This window comes from Aotus nancymaae, unplaced genomic scaffold (assembly GCF_030222135.1).
Source record: "Aotus nancymaae isolate 86718 unplaced genomic scaffold, 86718_ANA_hifiasm-v0.15.2.pri h1tg000016l, whole genome shotgun sequence".
Classification (NCBI taxonomy): domain Eukaryota; kingdom Metazoa; phylum Chordata; class Mammalia; order Primates; family Aotidae; genus Aotus; species Aotus nancymaae.
In genome coordinates, this window is record NW_026988428.1 from 32,016,526 (window position 1) to 32,038,487 (window position 21,962).

At 48.2% G+C, this 21,962-nt stretch overlaps 1 pseudogene; it reads left to right on the top strand.

Annotated features, from left to right (window-relative positions):
• The first annotated feature begins 765 nt into the window (after positions 1–765).
• On the top strand, positions 766–20,279 carry LOC135268147 (ATP-binding cassette sub-family C member 6-like; annotated as a pseudogene).
• The last annotated feature ends 1,683 nt before the right edge of the window (positions 20,280–21,962 follow it).

A 21,962-nucleotide genomic window follows, 5' to 3' on the forward strand; every position in this document is an offset into this window, starting at 1 on the left:
TTCTGTTTATTTAATGGATCAAATATTTGCTGAGCAAAAGCCATGGGAGGCAAGCAAAGATGTGTGTCATTCATTCCCTGCCATTAGGCACCACATTTTCAAATACAAATGTATTTACTGTGAGTTTTCAGAGTAGTCTCTCCACACACACACCCCAAAATTAGTTTAGGAACATTTTATTTTTTTAAAAGATAAACCCTTGCATTGAGGTTGACTTTCAATAGATAGCAACGAAAGAGCTGCTCTGCTACAAAAAACAAAAATAAAAACAAAAACAAAAAAACCCAAAGGGCCATTTTAAATGAGATTTCCTACCATCTATTTTTAGGATCTTGCCTTGGCCAATGTGGTGGCTCATGTCTATAATCCCAGCACTTCAGCAGGCTGAGGTGGGAGAATTGTTTGAGCCCAGTTTGAGACCAACCTCAGCAACATAGTAAGACCCCATTTCTACAAAAAAATAATTTTTTTTTTAAATTCACTTGGCATAATTGTGCACTCCTGTGGTGCCAGCTACTTGGGAAACTGAGGCATGAGAATCACTTGAGCCTGGGAGTTCAAGGCTGCAGTGAGCCATGATCGTGCCACTGTACTCCAGTCTGGACTACAGAGCAAGACCCTGTCTCAAAAAAGAAAGAAAGAAAGAAAGAAAGAAAGAAAGAAAGAAAGAAAGAAAGAAAGAAAGAAAGAAAGAAAGAAAGAAAGAAAGAAGGAAGGAAGGAAGGAAGGAAGGAAGGAAGGAAGGAAGGAAGGAAGGAAGGAAGGAAGGAAAGAAAGAAAGAAAGAAACTTGTCTAATCATCATTGTATCTGAATATGGTAGGTGGGATAATAACACTTTCCTTACTAGAGATAATATTATTTGAGATTTTTTAAAGCCAGTCAAATGGTAGTCTCTGTTATCAAGTACTTTCCATGTAGTAGATGGTTTAATACATTATTTCAATCCAATAACTCAAAGTAGGTATTATCCTCATTTACAAAACAGGTGAAATGAGCAACAGAGAGGTTAATTATCTTGCTGATCACATAGCTAAGTGTTAGAGAGAGGATTCAAACTCAGATCTGCCTATTTCCCAAGCACCCCTCTATTCTCTTTAAAAAAGCAGCTTGACACAGATGGGGATGATTCCATGGAAGTTGAGGTCATTAGTAGAGGATTTTAGGACCATGGTTTGGACACACTTGACCTGAAGGTATTAGTTTCTACCAAGGATCTACAGCTGTTCTATTCAAGTCAGTAGCTCTTAGCCACTATTCAATTGAGGAGTTAAATTTGACCAGGCCAAACTTAGATGTGCTAGAAAGTGACTTTGAAGACTTAATACAAAAAAGTAAAATATTTCACTAATAATGTTTTATACTGATTACAGGTTGAAATGATAATATTTTAGATATGTTACATAAGAAATATTTTTAAAAATTAATTTTAAGACCAGGAGCAATGGCTCATACCTGTAATCCCAGCACTTTGGGAGGCCGAGGCAGGTGGATCACCCAAGCTCAGGAGTTTGAGACCAGCCTGGGAAACATGGTAAAACCCCATCTCTACCAAAAATAGAAAATTTAGCCAGGCATGGTGGCTCATGCCTGTTGTCCCAGCTACTCAGGAGAGTAAAATGGGAGGATCACTTGAGCTTGGGAGGCAGAGGTTGCAGTGAGCTGAGATGGTGCCACTGCACTCCAGCCTGGTAACAGAATGAGACTCTGTCTCAAAAACAACACTGGACATAATACTTTGCATTTTTTCCACAACTGGAGTGGTGAGCTAGCTCCATTGCCTTCAACCCCTCTCACCTCTGAACTCTGCCAGATGTCCTGGTGCTAGAAATCTTGCCAGACCGTTTGCTGAAGGCTGGCTGGACCTCATCACAGACGGACATACTAATTGTGGCAGAGAATGGTAGCTCTCAAACATGCAGCGGACTCATCGGTAGAACTTGCTAAGACAGATTGCCAGGCCCCAACCCAGAGTTTCTGACTGAATGGGCCCTGAATTATTACCATCTTCCCACGAGATGCTGATGCCGCTGGTTCAGGGACTATACTTAGAAAGCCACTGCACTAGAGAAACACACTACTTGAGATGATGATGGAATCTTGTGCAGTTCAAGTTTATTAAAGGTGGTGTCTGTTTGGGCAAGATGTGGATGGCTCTTCTTTATTTACAGAGTTAAAATTACCTGCTTCCATTCAGAATGGCTTGGGGAGAGAAACATGTCAGAAATTGGCATAATAGCTATAATATCACGAGAGAGAGAGAGAGAGAGAGAGAGAGAGAGAGAGAGAGAGAGAGAGGCAGTGTTTGTGTGTTGAAAAGGGTTGCTGCATGGGCCTACTGTATAATTGCATAATTCCTGGACTGTTCTGCATGATTCACACCAAAGCTTTCCTCCTGCTACGAAGAAGACGGAGAAGGATGAGGGAGGGTAGCACAGGGCCAGAGGGCTGAGTGCAATTAGTACCCTCCCTTGGCCATACAACCCTAAAAGGGATGCCTCTACCCTCTTTCATGCCTGTATTCCCAGCCTCCATTCCGTGACTTGAAAAGAAGTACACAAAGATTACTGGTAAACTCTCAGGGCTGTTTAAATGGCTGAGTCACTCATGGACTAGGTTGACTCTCCATGATAGGGGATGTTATGAAATCCGTTCTTTCTCACCAGCATCTCATCAGGTTATAAACTTAATAGGACTTTCACCTTCCTTATTATGTCATCAACCTTTGTCTTGGGTTTTCTCTTGCCTAGTATTCTGGTATTTCCTTCTCCATTAGATTTTCCTTATGAGGCATGTCATGTATTAATCTAACCTATTATGTTTCTACCTATCTTAATCCTTTAGTTTCTTAATCTATTACTATTATTATTACTGTCATTATCATTATTTTAGACACAGGGTCTCACTCTGTCACTCAGGCTGGAGTACAGTGGCACATTCCAAAAATCCATGCTTGCACAAACACACACATGCATATTCCCATGTTCCCGGACACTTGATAGCTACCATAACCTGGCATTTTCCAAAATGTACCATGTAGACTCTCAGATACACAAGGTAATTTTAGGACCACATTAGGATGAACCTTTTAAAAGTTGTGCATTGACTTCTATGTTTCCCCACTGGCTGTGTTGTAGAACAATTTCGCAAGTGATACGTATTTGCTTTAGTGTGTTGAATAAGCGCTGGCATTCCAAATGTGAGCTTTTCTGCTCATCCATCCTCTTCTCCTCCATTCCTGTAGGCTCTAAAGAATGTTCTTCAGAGTTCATTCCTCCTTCTGCCTCTGTGTTAATATTTGCATTATCACCCACCACCAGCCCGGGGCTGGCAAACTTAAAGAGCGAGCAGCCCATAGTACTTGAGGCTCTGTCAGCCAGGCAGGCTTCCTTCCAAACGCTCAGCTCTGCCATTGCAGCATGAACGCAGTAGTCATAACCACAGACAATAGTCATAACTGTGTTTCTTTCTTTTTTCTTTTAGATGGAGTTTCACTCTTGTCACCCAGGTTGGAGTGCAATGGGGTGATGATCTTAGCTCACTGCAACCTCCACTTCCTGGGTTCACGTGATTCTCCTGCCTGAGACTCCCAAGTAGCTGGGATTACAGGCGCCCACCTCCACACCTCACTATTTTTTGTACTTTTAGTAGAGACAGGGTTTCACCATGTTGGCCAGGCTGGTCTCCAACTCCTGACCTCAGGTGATCTGCCTGCCTCAGCCTCCCAAAGTGCTGGGATTACAGGTGTGAACCACTGCGCCCAGCCAACTGTGTTTCAATAAAACTTTGTTTGTAGTCATTGAAATTTGGATCTCTTATAATTTTCACCTGTCATGACATATTATGCTTTTTATTTTTCTTTGATGGTTGATAATTTTCCAACCTCTGCTTTAAACTGAGGTTCTTTGAGCAGTTCCTCCACTGTGCCTTAGCTCTGGCCTTCCCTCTGGTGTGTACGTGTTCTCTCACTTTCTTCTTTTCTTTCATTCGATAGAGAAACCCATATATGTTAGAGAGACCCTAGAGATTTACTGACCCAACAGAGAGTTTCTCCTTGATTTCATAGCAGGGATTGAAAATGACTTGGAGAGAGGATAGTTTTTTACCCGGTGAGTACATTTCATTTCCTGCTGTTTCTTCACACCCACGGTCATCTCGTATGTGCATAATTGGAGTGCTCCCTGCATTTTGGAAAGCACTCAATTGGCTCAAGGCCTTGCTGTGCATTATTTACATGACAGTTACATGTCAGGACTGAACTGCAATGCCCTTTACACATTGTTCACATTGGTGCATTGCTAGCTGGTGATATTGGTTTGTGACCTGGCCCCAGCCGGGATGTCACAGAACCAGCTCCCAATTGAACCAGCTCCCAAATCGCCCACTCGTTTTCTGTGACCTCTTTTATTGCTTCCCAAGCTTATCTAAGCCTGTCTCCCCAGGTGCTTGGGTTCACCCTCATAGTCCTGTGTACCTCCAGCGTGGCTGTCACTCTTTGGAATATCCAGCAGGGAAAGCCCGAGGCCCTGGAATTCCTCATTCACCCTGCGGTGTGGCTCACCATGCTGCTAATGATGGCTTCAGTGTGGAGCCACGCTTGCTCCCAGCTGCTGCTTTACCTGCCACAGTGGAGAACAAAGGGAAGAGAAGAGGCTCCCCTGCCTCCCACCCTCCCCTAAGGGGCCTGCCCTGACTTTCCCGCCCAGAGCTTCGCAGTGTTCCTGATTCACACCGAGAGAAGAAGGGAGTCCAGTCATCTGGAGTGCTGTTTGGGTACTGGCTTCTCTGCTGTGTCTTGCCAGCTACCAGCACTGCCCATCAGGCTTCTGGAGAGGTAAATGGGGGCATGGGCCACCCTGGAAACCAAAATGCTGGTTCAGGCCTTGGGTCCCATCCTTCCTCCTCCCGTTTCCACATATGACTTATTCTCTGCACAGCGACAACACAAGCCAGTCACTGACACTCTAGAGACACAAAATCCACTCCTGCACCTGTAAGTTCCCATCATCCCACCATACCTTACTTATCAACACAATTCCCTGTTGCTTTCACACCCACATCACACACTCCACTTGCACACCTGGCACACACTTAATGCTCCGATTCATACATCACACAAACATATGTATGCACGCACACACAACCTGGGCAGAGACACTCCTGTGTGCACACATTCCCCTACATGCACACCTCCCCTCATCTCATGCACACACCCTCCCCTCATTCCTACACATCTATGTTTACACACTCATTCTGCACACCCACCCATATTTCTCTTATTTCTGTTGCCCAATCTGGGAAGCAGCTTTATTTATTTATTTATTTATTTATTTATTTTTTGAGAGGCTCGCTCTGTCACCCAGGCTGGAGTGCAGTGGCATGATCTCAGTCTACTGCAACCTTCGCCTCCTAGGTTCAAGTGATTTTCCTGCCTCAGCTTCCCGTGTAGCTGGGATTACAGGTGTGCGCCACCACACCCAGCTAATATTTGTATTTTTAGTAGAGATGAGGTTTCATCATGTTGGCCAGGCTGGTCTCGAGCTCAGGTGATCTGCCTGCTTCGGCCTCCCAAAGTGCTGAGATTACAGGTGTGAGCCACTGTGCCCACCTGGAAGCAGCATTTCTTTATTAGGAGACATGAGAAGTCATTTTTTCTGTAAAGAGAAAAACATGTAGTCTAGACCAACTTTTCTCTACCTCAGTTTTAGTAATGATGTGGCCAGATGATTCTTTGTTGGGAGGATGGGGTGTCCTGTTTGCTGGAGGGTGTGAAACAGCATCCCTGGCGTCCACCCACAGATGCCAGTAGCATACCATCCAATTGCAGTAACCCAAAATGTCTCCTGATATTAACTAAGTGTCCCTGGGAGTGGGCAGGACAAAATCGCCTACCGGTTGAGGGACACTGGCCTCAGCAGTGCTTAGCCAAGGCTTCGGGGAGAGGGATTATCTTGACACCAATGACCAGGCTGCAGCAGGTTGCAGATATTTTACTTTATTATTTTATTTTTGTGGAGAAAAAGGTTGTGCTTTGTTGCCCAGGCTGATCTTGAACTCCTGGGTTAGAGCAATTCTTTGACCTCAGCCTCCTAAAGTGCTGGGATTATAGGTGTGAGCCACCACATCTGGACTCACAGATCATTTCTGGTTACCCCATCCCATCCCTAAAGAAGAAGGTAGAGAAACAGCATCCTGCCCTTAAGGACAAAGTTTTTATTTATTTATTTATTGTTTGTTTGTTTGTTTATTCTGAGACAGAGGCTTGCTCTGTCACCCAGGCTGGAGTGCAGTGGCACAATCTTGGGTCACTGCAACCTCCAACTCCTGGGTTCAAGCGATTCTCTTGCCTCAGCCTCCCAAGTAGCTGGGATTATAAGCGTGAACCACCACACCCACCTAATTTTTGTATTTTTAGTAAAGACAGGGTTTCACCATGTTGGCCAGGCTGGTCTCAAATGCCTGACCTCAAGTGATCCACCTGCCTTGGCCTCTCAAAGTGCTGGGATTACAGGCATGAGCCACAGCGCCTGACGAAGGATAGCATTTTTAAAAGAGTAACTTTGTAACTAAGGGGAAATTCCAAAGGTTATTCAGTAATTTCTGAAGGGGTTGGCCCCCACAGTTGACATAAGTCAGCTTTTCGGGACACAGCATAGAAACAATAATACTGGGATCATTTACACTCCGGGGTTCCAGGCATGTGCCAGGCACCGTGGCAGGCATTTACACACCTGTCCCATTGGATTCTCACATAGGGTGCAGTGATGGATTCTTTTTTATGTTTTTAAATAAAGTCTCACTATGTTCCCAAGGCTGGTCTCAAACTCTTGGGCTCAAGTGATCTTCCCACCTCAGCCTCCCAAAGTGCTGGGATTACAGGCTTGAGCCAATGTGCCCAGCCAATGATGGATTCTAACAGGCCATTTTAAAGATGAGGTAAACTAAGGCTAGGAGAAGAGAATGACGGCCTCAGGGCCACACAGCTTGGGAGTGCAGAGCCCAAGTTCATCTCAGGCAAATGCAGAACAAACTTTCTGGTAGAAACAGTGGGGAAAACAGTGGCAGTTTAGGGAAGATGGGCCATGTTGTTGTTGGAATAGCCAATGGTCTCCTATCTGCCAAAAAATCCAAAAAAACCTAGGAGAGTAAAAAGTCCAGTAGAGGAATTGTGATTTGAAACTAGGGCTCTGGTTTAAAGCCATAAAAACTCAGTTCACACTAGCTTAAGGAAAAGGGAAAGTCAGAGAGGGTTCATTAGCTCGTGTATTTATTAGCTCACATCCATGGAATGTCCCAGGAGTGACTAATCCAGGCCTGGGACTAGGTACCATCACCAGGTCTCCACTTCTGCATCTAGGCTCTGCTGTGTTAGCTTGATTCTCCAATGGAGTGGCAACGAGAGCCACCAGTACCTTCAGACTTACGTTCTACCACCTAGCAAACCCGGCAGAATCTCCTGATGGTTCCAGCTCTCAAGTAGAAACACAAAAATTAGCTGGGTGTGGTGGCATACACCTATAGTCCCAGCACTTTGGGAGGCTGAGATGGGAGGATTGCTTGAGGCCAGTAACTTGAGATCCGCCTGGCCAAGATGGTGATACCCATCTCTACTACAAACACAAAAATTAGCCAGGCATGATGGTAGGTGCCTGTAATTTCAACTACTCGGGAGGCTGAGGCATGGGAATCACTTGAACCAGGGAGGTGGAGGTTGCAGTGAGCCCAGATTACAACACTGCACTCCAGCCTGGGTGACAGAGCAAGACTCCATCTCAAAAATAATAATAATAATAAAGTAAAGCTGAGGAAGGAATTCAGGCTTCTTCTACAGTGATAGTTTTGGACGCTGGACTTCTGACTCACAGGGAAATGTCTGTTTCCCTTGCCAAGGGATGTCCCTTGCTTTGGCCACTTAATCTCTCTGTACTCCTCTTTCCTTCCCCATCTGTACTTCTCTTTCCTTCCCCCTCTGTGAAATAGATCTGTAATAATATCCTCATACATTTATGTAATTATAAACTATCAATTTACAGGCTGGGTGTGGTGGCTCATGCTTGTAATCCCAGCACTTTGGGAGGCTGAGGTGGGTGGATCACCTGAGGCCAGGAGTTCGAGACCAGCCTGGCCAACATGGTGAACCCCGTCTCTACAAAAAATACAAAAATTAGTTGGGTGTGGTGTGGGTGCCTGTAATTCCATCTACTCAGGAGGCTGAAGTGAGAGAATCGTTTGAACCCAGGAGTGAGCTGAGATCTGGCCACTGCACTCTAGCCCAAGCGACAGAGCAAGACTCCATCTCAAAAATGAAACAAAACGAAAACCACCCTATGCGCTCATGTAAGAATTAATGAATGGGACAATCTCTGTGAACCGAGAAGTGCCCACAAATGTTAGGTGGGGTTAGTGAATTGCTTTCTTTTTACCCAAGGGCCAGTAGAGGTACAGAGAGAGAAAGTGACTTACTCAGGGTCACACAGCTACTGGCCTGACCAGGATCCTGCAGGGGTGAATGGCAGGAGGAGCTTGCCCTGGTGCCCCTCTTTTGCAGGCTGGTCTGGAGAGGCTACAGGAGGCCACTGAGACCAAAAGATCTCTGGTCGCTTGGGAGCGAAAACTCCTCAGAAGAACTTGTTTCCCAGCTCGAACCACAGCGCAGCCCGGAGGTAAGTGTGTGGAGATCAAGAACTCAGCTGAGGCTCCGTCAGAAAAGCTCATCCTTTGACCCCTAGTCTAGCCCCCAACACTACTTGTGGCTGCACTGCCACCCCCGCAATCTTGCCTCCCAGTGGATCCCACTAAGTAGTAACTGATCAGCCTCAAGATATGGTTCCTGCCAGAATGCCTCCCAGGTTCCTACAAATGGGAAACTCATAGCAGAATGACAAGCAGGAAACAGGAGTGGTATTTTAAGACCTGGGTGGAGGATTGGGAGCAGCCAGCTGCTCACTTGCTGAGCAATTCCTTTCCTGGGCCTCTGTTTTCTCATCTGTTCAATGGGGATGTCATCAGCCCCAGCTCACAGCTTATGGGAATGAAAAAGAGTTGATTTTCGGAAAATAACTTGCAAATTTCTTAAAAATGGGAAGTGCTCAAGCATTGTTAGTCATCCAGAGGGTGTGAAGATCTTTGGCATTATCCAATCCTTAGTGGCTTCTCTGGAAACTTCTCTGCAACCCTGAGAGCCTGGGGAGCCTCATTTGAAAAGCTCTGGTCTAGAGAAATTGGCCTGAAACATAGGATTAGATAAAATTGGGTTAAATGCTGCCCGACCAGCGAATAGTGATGGCTTTGAACATGTTACTTCACCTCATGGGACCTTGGTGCTTCAGAGACAGAACAAAAGTTAGCTCTATGGGAAGAGTACACTCTGGGATTTTGTGGTAGTTGTTGTAGATGGCTGAACCCCACACATCAGGAGAGAAAGAGGAGAGCGACGGATACTATAGGCTCACACAGCTGAGGATCTAGTCTCAGGTATTGCTCGATCAGGGGACTCACTTGATGTCAGCGTTCTCTCGCTTCATCTCCCAGCCCAGCTGTTATCTATGTGTTGGTCTCTCCATAGGCCTGTCTCTTCCCATGCAAGTTCAGCAAACCTCAGCAGAATGAGAGGGCATCTCTCCTAACAGCCATATAGAGAATCCGAAGGAAGGCCTCTAATTGACCTGGCTCAAGTCATGTGCCTGTCAGGAGCCAATACCGTGCTCAGGGACCTGGTTCCATGACTGGTGGTCCCTTCAGAGCCACAGAAGAGGGTAGGGGCTGTTCCCACAAAGGGAGGGCATGTGTTTTTCCAAACAGAATAAGTAGCTTGAGCCAAAACATCAGTTCTCTCTCACCCCAGGCATACTCACTGCAACCTCCACCTCCTGGGTTCAAGTGATTCTCCTGCTTCAGCCTTCTGTGTGGCTGGTACCACAGGCGTGCACCACCACGCCCAGCTAATTTTTGTATTTTTTTAGTAGAGACGGTTTTGCCATGTTGGCCAGGCTGATCTTGAACTCCTGACCTCAGGTGATCTGCCTGGCTGGGCCTCTCAAAGTTCTGGGATTACAGGTGTGAACCACTGTGCCTGACTCACCCTCTACTTTTAAATGACTTCACAGAAGTGGCAGAATTCAGTCCACAGGGGCTCTGGAATGAGCCTCTGCCAACTCCTGGCATCCCCAGCCAACATGAAAATTACAGATCACCCGACACTACAACTAAAAGGTAGAAACATTCTCCAGAGCAGTTTGAGAATCCTCCCATAAACAACTGACAGAAAGAAAGGGAAAGGATGGGGTTATACAAAGACCAGGCTCCGTCAGCTTCTGAGCCAACTGACTGCACCCAGACAGAACTCTGGTTTTCTGTCTGAAATATTTTGCAACCACTGGGGGAAGGGAGAGAGCGTCCTCCTGAGAGGTCACACAACAGCCACCTGCTGGTCAGGTCACCTTCACAAGGTATGTTTGGCCCACGTGGGGCTTTGTGGTTGTTTGTATTGTTTCATTTTTTAATAAGTTGCCAATATTTAAAAATTTGGAGAGATCACATACAAATCTGGAAATCGAGGATGGGTGCAGTGGCTCAGCCTGAAATCTCAGCTCTTTGGGAGGCCGAGGTGGGCAAATCACATGAGGTCAGGAGTTCGAGACCAGCCTGGCCAACATGGTAAAACCCTGTCTCTACTAAAAATACAAAAATTAGCTGGGTGTAGTGGTGGGTGCCTATAATCCCAGCCACTGGAGAGGCTGAGGCAGGAGAATTGCTTGAACCCGGGAGGTGGAGGTTGCAGTGAGCTGAGATCACGCCGCTGCACTCCAGCCTGGCTGAGAGAGTGAGACCCTGTCTCAAAAAATAAATACAAATACAAATAAATAAAAATAAAAATCTGGAATTCTGATCTCTCTTAAAGTAGATCTTGCAACACTAGGCCACATCTTCATAAGGCAGTAGGAGAGTGGATTCAGGTACAGTCTACAGCATTGGACAAGGTATGCATACTTCAATTTGCTGCAGTCCGTCCCCACCTCTCTCCTTCCTTCCTTTCTTCCTTCTTCCTTCCTTCTTTTTCTTTCTTTCCTCCCTCCCTTCCTTCTTTTCTTCCTTCCTTCTCTTTCTTTTCTTTTTCCTTCCTCCCTTCCTTCCTTCCTTCTCTCTGTTTCTGTCACCCAGGCTGGAGTGCAGTGGTACCATCTTGCCTCATTGCAAGATCCCCGTCCTGGGTTCAAATGATTCTCCTGCCTCACCCTCCCAAGTAGCTGGTACTACAAGTGACCGCCACCAGGTTCAGCTAATTTTTGTGTTCTTTATTAGAGGCGGGGTTTCTCCATGTTGCTCAGGCTATGAGTTCAGGAGATCCACCTGCCTTGGCCTCCCAAAGTGCTAGGATTACAGGTCTGAACCACCGCACCCAGCCTCCACCACTTCCTTTTGTATCCCCCAACTCACATGTTGTCCATGCCACTCATTCATACTCCCTGCCTTGCCCCACGGTCATTTGTGAGTTGTGTACTAAATGGCCTTCAGTCCAGAGACCAGACATCAGACAGCAATCTGGACCTCTTCCTTGATGGGAGGTGAGACTTCCAGGAGAGGAAAACACTTGCTATGGAGCCTGCAGGCTGAACACACCGACTCTTTGGCCAAACAACTAAACAGAACTAAGCAAACTTCCAGCCAGAAAGAACACTTCCCAGTCAACTCTTCCTTAACCCTATTTTACAGATGGAAACATTAAGGCTCAGAAGAGAGAAGACAGAGCAGGCATTGGAACCACAGTCTCCTGGCTCCAAAGCCAAGTTCTGTCCACCCAGCCAGGCTCCATCCTTCCTTCTATAAATATTTATAACAGTATGTGCTGGGCACTCTTGTTAGGCCCTTTTACACACATCACTCAGTCTGCTTTTCCCATTCGTTTGACAAGTGTTTATTCTCCTACTGTGTGCAGGAGCTGGACTCGATACTAGGGACATCTTGGTGAAAAACTCCAGGCAAAGTCTACCCACCTGGGATTCTAACAAGACAAAGAGAGGGTTGGTGCCCTGGGCAAGGCTGTGAAGGCAACGAATGAAATGGCGTGATCAGACAGGAAGGGTGGTCAGGGATGCTCTCTGCATGGAAGGGGCATCTGCTTGGCTTTGAGACCCAAATGCCAAAATACCTGTGAGCAGCAGGCCATGCCCACTCAGTAACAGAGCTGAGCCACAACCCTCCATAGACGCCAAACCAAACACCAGATCAGGCCAGCAATGAGGGACAAAAACCTTGGCCTGGAAGGGTCTGGCCACCTGAGCTCACAAGGTGATTTTTCTTATGCTGCTGCTTTTTATTATTATGGTGGGGTTGGGGGTCCTTAGTGCACAAGAAACACTCTATGAACCATAAATCAAGATCGAGGTTCCAATCCCTGCTCTGCCCTTGCTATGTGACCTCGGGCTGCTATCACCACCTCTCAGAGCCTCAGCTTCCTTCCCCTGCTGTAAAATGGAGAGCCTAACAATACCCACCTGGCAAGGGTATCCAGGGAAGTCAGTGAGCTCCTTCGTGTAAAGAGCTGATCCCTGCACGTGGCCCCGAGTCACAGATTTGTAATGGAGATTGCAATTACTGATAAGTGGTGAGGCTCGGTGGCTCATGCCCGTAATCCCAGCACTTTGGGAAGACGAGACAGGTGGACCACCTGAAGTCAGGAGTTTAAGACCAGCCTAGCCAACGTGGTGAAACTCCCTCTCTACTAAAAATAGAAAAAATTATCCGGGCATGGTGGTGTGCACCTGTAATCCCATCTACTCAGGAGGCTGAGGCAGGAGAATCACTTGAACCCGGGAGATGGAGGTTGCAGTGAACTGAGATCATGCCACTGCATTCCAGCCTGGGCAACAAAAGTGAAACTTTGTCTCAAAAAAGCAAGCAGGCAAGCCATTACTGATAACCTTATAGATTGTCAGAGGCGCACAATCTATCCTCTCACACAGAAAGGGGAGCAGTCCACCCGCCCAAGACCACACAGCAACCGGCTGTCAGCAGCTGCATCGCCCCAGCCTCTCCATTATGGCCCCGGGCTTCTGACCTGCCCTGGAGGGGCCCATGGGCCTCCCCCTACCACCTCCTCTCCCTTCCTCACTTTAGTTCTTCTCTGTGGCCCCAAGTCATGGCCAAAGCCTGGGGATCTTATGAGTTTGAGGCAGCCTGAACTTCTGTCTGTGCTTTCACCCAGAGCCAGAGCACCAGGCCCCATGCACATCAGCTGTGATTCTCCACCGATTCAAAACCACCTAAGGGCTTGCTGGTTGTGTGTGGGGGAGGGGATGCTGTTCTTCCTCCAGGTTGACAACATGATAGATTTAAAAGCATATGGGAGGCCAGGTGCAGTGGCTCATGCCCGTAATCCCAGCACTTTAGGGGGCTGAGATGGGCGGATCACCTGATGTCAGGAGTTCAGAACCAGCCTGGCCAACGTGGTGAAACCCCATCTCCTAAACATACAAAAATTAGTTGGGTGTGGCGGCATTTCCCTGTAATCCCAGCTACTTGGGATGCTGAGGTGGAAGAATCACTTGAATCCATGAAGCAGAGGTTGTAGTGAGCCGAGACCACACCACTGCACTGCAGCCTGGGAGACAGAGTGAGACTTCATCTCAAAAAAATAAACAGTGCATGGGCTCTGGAGGCAGAGAGCTGGAATTGAATCCCAGTTGTTTCACTTCTGAGCTGTGTGCCCTTGACAAGTTCACTTCTCTGAGCCTCAGTTTTCTCATCTGTGAAATGGGAACAACACCTGGCTTGTTGGGGGTCTTAGGATGACTGGGGAGTGCCTGGCACGTAGTAGGTGCTCAACACGTGCGCTTTCCCATGGCCATCTAAGAGGCCTCAGGGCTGCCCTCCTGCCCTTCCCCCACAACTCCTGTGACTGCCTCTTAAATGGGTACTCAGGGTGATAAGGAGGAACAGGTGAGGGAGTCAGGTCGGATCCACACCCACCCACGCCCATTGTTAGGAAAACAAGCCTTTAATGCCTGGTCCTGCTGCTGGTGGCTGAGAGTATAAAATGGGACTCGGAGCCAACCTCGCCTCTCCCCTAAGGCACGCTGAGGCTAATAGTGTTTAAAAGGAAAGGAGGCAGTGGCATGGAGGCTCCAGAGACCCTGCTCTTCCTACAGCAAGAAGGGAGCCAGTGGGACCCACTGCTGAGAGCCATAATCTGGCAGGTATTCCAGTCTGTCTTCCTCCTGGGGACCCAGTCTCGTCATCAGTGACGTCTTCAGGTTCACGGTTCCCAAGCTGCTTAGGTGAGTCCAGACTTCAGGTGCCCTGAGAAGGCTGGTGGTCTCTTAATGGCATTCCTCCAGGGTCAGGGGGCTTCAACTCTCCTGCCTCTGCCTGTAGATCTGGTGCTCAGGACACTGGAGGGTGGGTGAGGATACTGAGGAAGGGAAATGATTAACGAGAAAGTGACCCCCAGAAGGGCAAATAAGCAAGCTGTTACTGGACTACGTCAATTAGCTTTTGCTGTAAAATGCTCCAAAAGTGAGTGGCTTAAAATTACAGGCATTCATTTATTTAGTTCATGGTAATGTGGGTCAGTAACGTGGGCTGGGCTCAGCTGGGCAGTTCTTGTCTTCGCGGCGTTTTCTCATGTGCCTGCAGTTGTGTATCTGACGCTGGGATGGCTGTCTCTGTTCCATGTGGGTTCCCATCCTACAAAAAGCTAGCTCAGACTTGTTCCTGTGGCTGCTTGGGAGGGTTCTAAGCAACAGGCCAAAAGCCACATTTTCTCTTGAGGCTCAGAGCCGGCATAGCTTTACCTCCACCGTACTCTGTTAGTCAAAGGTGGTTTTGTGGCCAGCCCGGATTCAAGTGGTGTCTGCTCAGCTGCCATAACAGAGCATCACAGACTGAGTAGCTTCCACAACAGAAATGTGTTTTCCTCATGATTCTGGAGGTTGGAAGTTCCAGTTCGAGTATCTGCAGGTTGGTTCCCTCTGAGGCCTCTGCCCTTGGCGTGCAGCTGGCCGCCGCCTCCCTGTGTCCTCATGTGGTCCTTCCTCTGTGTGCGCCCTGGTGTCTCCCTGTGTGTCTGCATTTTCTCCTCTTACAAGGACCCCAGTCGGACTGGATGAGGGCCCAGCCTAATGACCTCATTTTAACTTCATTGCCTCTTTAAAGGCCCTGTTTCCAAATACAGTCACATTCAGAGGCACTGGGGGTTGGGGCTTCGACATACAAATTTTATGAGGACACAATTGAGCCCATTACAAGTGGGGACAAAAACACCATCTCTTGATCTTGAGGAGCTGCAGTCAGATTGAGAAGAAGCATGGACAGTGGGGGAAATAACCGAGATCATGATTGTGAAAGAGCCAACCACGCCAACTGATCCTCCACACCTGGCCTGGTTTGGGCAAAGGCAGCACACATGGGCATCTCCTCTCACCAGCTGTACCTTCTCACTCCTTCCCCTGTAAGCCTTTTCCTGAAGTTTATTGGTGATCCCAAGCCTCCAGCCTGGAAGGGCTACCTCCTGGCTGTGCTGATGTTCCTCTCGGCCTGACTGCAAACGCTGTTTGAGCAGCAGAACGTGTACCAGCTCAAGGTGCTGCAGATGAGGCTGCGGTCGGCCATCACTGGCCTGGTGTACAGAAAGGTGAGCCCAGGGGGACAAGTGAAGGCCTTCCTGGCCAGAGAAGGCAACATCACTGAGTTGGTTGGCAGTAATGCTATCAGCAGCTGAGAATGCGTTCAGTCCTTACTTATTAGAGTCACTCATGATACATTTTCACTTCCTTTGTTATTTCTTTTTATTTATATGTATTTATTTTTTTGAGACAGAGTCTTGCTCTGTTTCCCAGGCTGGAGTAAAGTGGTGCAATCTTGGCTCACTGCAACTGCTGCCTCCTGGGTTCAAGTGATTCTCCTGCCTCAGCCTCCCGAGTAGCTGGGATCACAGGCATGAGCCACCACGCTTGGCTAATTTTTGTATTTTTAGTAGAGACAGGGTTTCACCATGTTGGCAAGGCTTGTCGTGAACTCCTGACCTCAAGTGATCTGCCCTCCTCCACCTCTCAAAAGTCTGGGATTACAGGCATGAGCCACTGCACCTGGTCCACTTTGACTTTTATGGGTTTTTTTTTTGCGGGGGGAGGGGGGCGGGTGGTGGTGGTTGTTTTGAGACTGTGGAGTCTGGCTCTCACCCACCCTGGAGCGTAGTGGTGCAATCTTGGCCCACGGCAGCCTCTGCTTCCCAGGTTCAAGTTTTTCTCTTGCCTCAGCCTCCTGAGTAGCTGGGATTACAGGCACCCACCATCACACCTGGCTAAGTTTTAATAGAGATGTTTCTCCATGTTGGCCAGGCTGGTCTCAAACTCCTGACCTCAAGCCATCCACCTGTCCAAGCCTCTGAAAGTGCTGGGATTACAGGCATAAGCCACTGCACCCAGATGACTGTTACAGTTTCTGTGTCTGCCATGCTCTCTGTGCCCTCTGGCAGCTGTCACCAGGATCCCTGTTCTCCCCCAATGCCCAGGCTCTGGCTAGAGAGGGCAGAGGGGGCAGATAACTAAGTGGTCCATCAACAGCAGGGAAGTGGTGGATGACAGTGGAGGCTAGGTCAGGGCAGGAAGGGCTCAGGGGGGTCACAGAACCCATGGCGGTGGGGAGAAAGTGCAGGTCTCATGGTATAGGAAACAGGTGTGGCAGGGAAGAGTCCCACACCTGTCTCCTCTCTTCTGTGGATGTCTCCCGCCCTACCCAGGGTCTTCCACCTGCAGCCACTCAGAGCTGATCTTCCTAGTCTGGGGCCTCTAGGGAAGGCAGGATCTCCAGGCAGTTTTTTCAGGGGGTGGACTTCCACCCTTCTGGAGAGGACAGGCAATGGCTGACAATGACTTCCAGCAGTGGTAAGGATATGGGGAAGATGCCACCCTGGAGCCCACCTCCCAAAGGGGCACATTGATCCGAATGGCATGGCTTAGACGTGGCTTTATAATTACCTCAGTAGCTGTCAGTGCTAAATATTTAACAACTGGCTCTCAGAGGGCAAAGGACCCCTGGGTAGTGTCTGCCCATTCCTGTGGTGTAAATATTTCCACAGTGGCAGCTTTCAAGCCACTGATGTGAAACTGACTGGTGTAAGTTTCCTGAATTTTTTTTTTTTTTTTTTGACATGGAGTCTTGCTCTCTTGCCCAGGCTGGAGTGCAGTGGTGCTATCTTGGCTCACTGCAACCTCCACCTCCCCAGTTGAAGTGATTTTCCTGCCTCAGCCTACCGAGTAGCTGGGATCACAGGCACCTGCCACCATGCCCAAGCTAATTTTTGTATTTAGAGACGAGGTTTCACCATGTTGGACAGGCTGGAGATTCCTGTATATTTGAGAGGCTACTCCTGTGAGCCAGTTTGAGCCATATCTGGCCCATGGGTTTCAGCACACCCCAGACACGGGGAGTGGGAGAGGGTGACTTGGGTGCACCAGGGCAGCGGTGCAGCCTCTGGTCACTGCTGTTCCCCCAGTACCCAGTGCAGGACTCTGAAATGAGTATTTGTGGCCAGGTGCAGTGGCTCGCACCTGTAATTTCAGCACTTTGATAGGCCAAGGCTGGTGGATCACCTGAGGTCAGGAGTTCGAGACCAGCCTGCCCAACATGATGAAACTCATCTCTCATTAAAAAAACAAAAATTAGCTGGGTGTGGTGGCACTTGCCTGTAATCCCAGTTACTCAGAAGGCTGAGGCAAGAGAATGGCTTGAATCCAGGAGGTGGTGGTTGCAATGAGCAGAGATCTCACCATTGCATTCCAGCCTGGGTGACAGAGTGAGACTCCATCTAAAAAAAAAAAAAAAAAAAAAAAAACCTGGGCACCGTGGCTCACACCCGTAACCCCATCTTGCTGGAAGGCTAAGGTTGGTGGATCACCTGAAGTCAGGAGTTTGAGACTAGCCTGGCCAACACGATGAGACCCCGTCTCCACAAAAAAAAAAAATTACTTTGGGAGGCCGAGGTGGGCGAATCACAAGGTCAGAAGTTCAACACTAGCCTGGCCAACATGGTGAAACCCCATCTCTATTAAATACACAAAAATTAGCTGGGCATGGTGGAAGGTGCCTGTAATCCCAGCTACTAAGGAGGCTGAGGCAGGAGAATCACTTGAACCTGGGAGGCGTAAGTTGCAGTTAGATGAGATTACACCACTGCACTTCAGCCTGAGGGACAGAGCAAGACTCCACCTCAAAAAAAAAAAAAAAAAAAAAATTCAGGCAAGACCAACAAGATATCTGCAGATAATGTACCATGTCACTTTCCCTGTACACTTGCACTTTTCCTGCCTCTTGGTAGACAGCTCCTAACATCACCATGAGATCCTGGTGAAGGAGGGGTGGATACTGGGGTTGCTATAGTTTAATGAACCATTTTCTCCCAGAGAGAGATGTTCATCTGTCACATTCCTTTGAGTGATTTTCCAACCCCTGCTGTGGGCTGTTTACCCTCAGGGCACTTCTCCATAGAGCCACCAGGTGGCGCCATTGCTGCATAAATGAAACAAACTGACCCAAGATTAGAAAACTTCTAATTTCTTTTTTTTTTTCGCCAAGATGATTTTTTATTTTTTTATTATTTTTATTTTTTATTGCATTTTAGGTTTTGGGGTACATGTGAAAAACATGCAAGGTTGTTGCATAGGTGCATACGTGGCAGTGTGATTTGCTGCCTTCCTCCCCTTCACCTATATCTGGCATTTCTCCCCATGCTATCCCTCCCCAACTCCCCACCCCCCTCTGTCCCCCCTCTCCCCCCCAACAGACCCCAGTGTATAGTGCTCCCCTCCCTGTGTCCATGTGTTCTCATTGTTCAACACCCACCTATGAGTGAGAACATGTGGTGTTTGATTTTCTGTTCTTGTGTCAGTTTGCTGAGAATGATGGTTTCCAGGTTCATCCACGTCCCTACAAAGGACGCGAACTCATCGTTTTTGATGGCTGCATAATATTCCATGATGTATATGTGCCACATTTTTCCTGTCCAGTCTATCATCGATGGGCATTTGGGTTGGTTCCAGGTCTTTGCTATTGTAAACTGTGCTGCAATGAACATTCGTGTGCATGTGTCCTTATAGTAGAACGATTTATAATCCTTTGGATATATACCCAGTAATGGGATTGCTGGGTCAAATGGAATTTCTATTTCTAGGTCCTTGAGGAATCGCCACACTGTAGAAAACTTCTAATTTCTTTGAGCTGAGTAGGGTGGCTCAAACCTGTAATCCCAGCACTTAGGGAGGCTGAGGTAGGTAGATCACTTGAGGCTGGAGTACGAGACCAGCCTGGCAACATGGTGAAACCCTGTCTCTACTGAAAATACAAAAATTAGCCAGGCATAGTGATGCATGCCTGTAATTCCAGCTACTTGGGAGGCTGAGACAGGAGAATTGGCTGGGAAGCGGAGGTTGCAGTGAGCCAAGATCGCGACACTGCACTCCAGCCCGGGTAACAGTGAGATTCCATCTCAAAAAAAAAATTATTCCTAAGGACTGAGGGGAAACTGAGGTACATAGACTGGAGTTGGGGTGGGGCTTGGTGAAAGAATGCGTTCAAGTAACCTGTGAAGGACTCTCAGAAAGTCACAGCAAATTAAAAATCATTTATTCTACCTCCCACTTCCACATTTTCCAGATACAGAAACCAAAGCTGAGAGGGGGGAGATAACTATCTCAGAAGCACCACGTTGGTAGGGAACAGAGTTGCCAGAGAAAACCCCGGACATCCAGTGAAGTGAGAGTTTCGGACTCTCAGTGTATGTCCCAAATAATGCACGAGACTTAGACTAAAACCTTATTCACTCTTTGTCTTCAAATGTAGCTGGGCGTCTGTATGATGATTTGCTAAGTCTGACAACCTTCATGAGGGTAAAATGAAGATTAGGAAAATAAATGTAATAAGCGAATATGCAAAATGAGGAGAACTCTGTTCCCATTTTGCAGACAAGGGAATTGGGCGTTAGGGAGGCAACTTGCCCCAAGGCCACACTCACAAGCGTCAGAGTCAGGATTTGAACCCGGTCCTGATTCCAGAGGTCTCAACTTCACCGTTGTGGCCAGGAACATCCCCCCAATCCCACTCATGTGTGTGCATGTTCTGTCTTGAATATAACCCTCTCCCCATGGTGTAAGTGGGCTATTCCCCTCCCTGACATTGAAGGACACCATCTTCAGCAGGCGCCTCCTGACCCAGCAGACCCCCATGAGCCCAGATCCCTGGGACCTGGTGGCTGCCCTTGTCACATTCCCTGACTCCCCATCTTAGGACGCAAGTCTGACCCCCTTCAGGATCTGCAGCTGTGTTACAGGAAAAGGGACCCAATCCATACCCCAAAGGAGGGTTCTTGAATCTCGTGCAAGAAACAACTCAGGGCGAGTCTGTAAAGTGAAAGCACGTTTTTTTTGTTTTGTTTTGTTACTTTTTTGAGATGGAGTCTCACTCTGTTGCCCAGGCTGGAGGGCGGTGGTATGATCTTGGCTCACTACAACCTACACCTCCTGGGTTCAAGCGATTCTCCTGTTCAGCCTCCCAAGTAGCTGGGATCACAGGTGCCTGCTACCACACCTGGCTAATTTTTATATTTTTAGTAGAGACAGGGTTTCACCATGTTGGCCAGGCTGGTCTCTAACTCCTGTACTCAGGTGTTCCACCTGCCTCAGCCTCCCAAAGTGCTGGGATTACAGGCATGAGCCACAGAGCAAGTTTATTGTTTCCCAAAAAAAGTTTTTTAGGAAAGTAAAGATAGAATGGCTACTCCATAGACAGAGCAGCCCAGAGGGCGCTGGTGCCCATCCTTGGAGTTATTTCTTTCTTTCTTTTTTTTTTTTTTTTGAGATGGAGTTTCACTCTTGTTGCCCAGGCAGGAGTGCAATGGTACCACATCGGCTCACCGCAACCTCCACCTCCCAAGCTCCAGCAATTCTCCTGCCTCAGCCTCCTGAGTAGCTGGGACTACAGATGTGCGCCACCACGCCCGGCTAAAGGGTTATTTCTTGATGACATGCTAAACAAGGAGTAGATTATTCACACCTCCCTTTTTTTAGATCATATACAGCAACTTTCTGAGGTTGCCATGGCATTTGTAAACTCATGGCGCTGGTGGGAATGCAGCAGTGAGGACGACCAGAGGTCACTCTCCTGGCCATCTTGGTTTTGGTGGGTTTTGGACAGGCTTCTTTACTGCTGCCTGTTTTGTGGGCAAGGTCTCTGTGACCTGTGTCCTGTGCTGACCTATCTCATCCTGTGACTTAGAATGCCTTCACCACCTGGGAATGCAGCCCAGTAGGTCTCAGCCTCCTTTTACCCTGCTCTTATTCAAGATGGAGTTGCTGTGGTTCAGACGCCTCTGGCAGCTGGGCTCCTCAGGATCTCTTGACATTCTGTCCCCTCTGTCCCCAGCTCCTGGACCCCTCTGCCCTCACTGCCATCACTGTCTTCCTGAGCCTCCTGCCTCTGAATTTCTTCACCAAGAAGAGGAATCACCGTCAGGTTTGGCTTTTGGGAAGGGAAGGCCAAGGCAAGAAGTAGGGAGGAAGACAGGTCCTGGTGTGGGCGATGTGGAGGGGAGAGCTCAGTGGGAGCCCACAGGTCTGGCTTTGTTCTTGTCGGCTGTGTGTTGCCCATTGTGCAGACCTGCACGCCGTCCTCCCCCATCGCGGTGGATGGCAGCTCCTCCCTCCAGTGTTCAGGCCCCAGACCCTGGGTCAATTCAATACCTTTTTCTCCCATACCCCATTGGTCAGCGGATTTGCTTGGTGTCACCTTGAAAATGCACCCAGCAGTAAGGCCCTGGCTCACTCCCTACTTCTGCCCCAGCCTCTCTACTCCCAGCCACTAGAGCCCTGTGTAAGCCAAATCTGTTGCACCCTCCTCTGCTCAGACCCACAGCGGCCCCATTTTCCTCAGTCTGAGCCAAAGGCCCCACAGTGGCCCACCAGGCCCACCCTA